Consider the following 1,701-nt stretch of genomic DNA (forward strand, 5'->3'; position numbering starts at 1 on the left):
CCAGCAATTCAGGAAGGTGAGATGGGAGGATTGCTTGAGCCACAGAGGTCATGGTGCAGTGAACTGTGGTCACACCACTGAGCTCCAGTATGGGCCACAAATTGAGGCCTTGTCTCAAAATGAAAACAAAACAAAACAACAAAAAGTATAATTTTGGGTGTTAGTAGGACTGCATCTCAACTAATTTCTAAATGATTTTATAATAGGATAAATTATTGGTGGACGGATGGATGCTCCCTCTAAAGCACTAGAAGAATGCCATAATTTATCTTTTTAAAATATATTCTGGATGCTGTGTGAAAAATAGAAAAAAAGGGAAACAAGGTGATTATTTAAGAGACACTTAAAATTAATCCAGCTGGAGCTGATGAGATTAAGGTTGTACTGGTGAAAATGTTAAGATGTACGAATTGTAGACATATTTTGAATGTAGCCTAAATTCAGCTTGTTGAGAAGCTGTTCGAGAGAAGAGGATTCAGTGAGATACAGACAGTTAGATTTTGGCCAGACTACTTAAGTGCAGTGTAATCTCATTAACTCACACGAAGAAGGCTACAGAAAAAGCAGGATTTGGTGGTGAAAATTAAGAGTCTTTAAGGTATTTTCAGTGTGTGGTATATCTTAGATATTCAAGAGAGAATTGACAAAGAGGCAGCCGGCTGGAAGTGTGTATAAATGTTTGACAGTCATTAACATTTAAACCATGGGGCTTGATGAGATTGTTTATGTGTTCAGCTTGGAAAGAAGGGAATGAAAACACACTAAGGTTTCTAGTATTACAGGCCTTAGACATAGTAAGACAAAGATATAGCAAAGGTTACTGAAAGGAGCTGCTCATAAAATAGATGTAAAATAAACAGAATTGACTCCATTCTTAAAAATAACCAAGAGACAAGTCTGGAACGTGTATATGGGAAGATATGTACAAAAATGTCCTTTTATTGCATTTATAATAAAATATTTGAAGAAAACTTAAATATTCCTTAATAACCTAAAATATAAGTATATTTTGTTTTATTTAAACTAATGGATACAAAGCAGGAAGAAAAATGAGTAGACTAGAGCTCATATAACAAAATGGATAAATCTCTCAAATGTGATCCTATTATTGTTGTTATTATTACTGTTATACTTAGCATGCTTTGTGATTTATATTACCTACATAATTAAAAGGCATCATTCCAGTCTCTATTTTTGAAATAAATAAGAAAATGTTAATATATATCTACCATTAGATGACTTTTCAGAATCCAAAATATCTACTTATATTCATAATTAAAGGTTTTTTAAAGTGAAATGAAAAATATACAATTTTATATTATATTTGAAGGCAGTAAGTGGATAAATCTGCTTTTAACAGCCAGATGATTTAGGTGATTATATTTATATGGTTCTCTGGATACAGTAATGGCAATCATTTCATAATTATATTTTAGAAATTTCATGTAAATTAATATTTGTAAAATACGTATATATCTAATTACATATAAAGCTAATTTGGCATTGCTTTGAAAATGTGAATGTATTTACCTAAGAACACATGTGAGGTAGCCAGATTTCTTAGATAATCCCCAGGATTTCTGCCCCCTGTATAATCCCTGAGGTTCTGCATATGATAGGTTGTTGCTTTGTTGATTAAGTTATGTTGCGTGGCTTTAAAAAATAAGATCCTCGCCGGGCGCGGTGGCTCAAGCCTGTAAT

Source organism: Cebus imitator, unplaced genomic scaffold (assembly GCF_001604975.1).
Source record: "Cebus imitator isolate Cc_AM_T3 unplaced genomic scaffold, Cebus_imitator-1.0 Scaffold1070, whole genome shotgun sequence".
NCBI classification, from domain to species: domain Eukaryota; kingdom Metazoa; phylum Chordata; class Mammalia; order Primates; family Cebidae; genus Cebus; species Cebus imitator.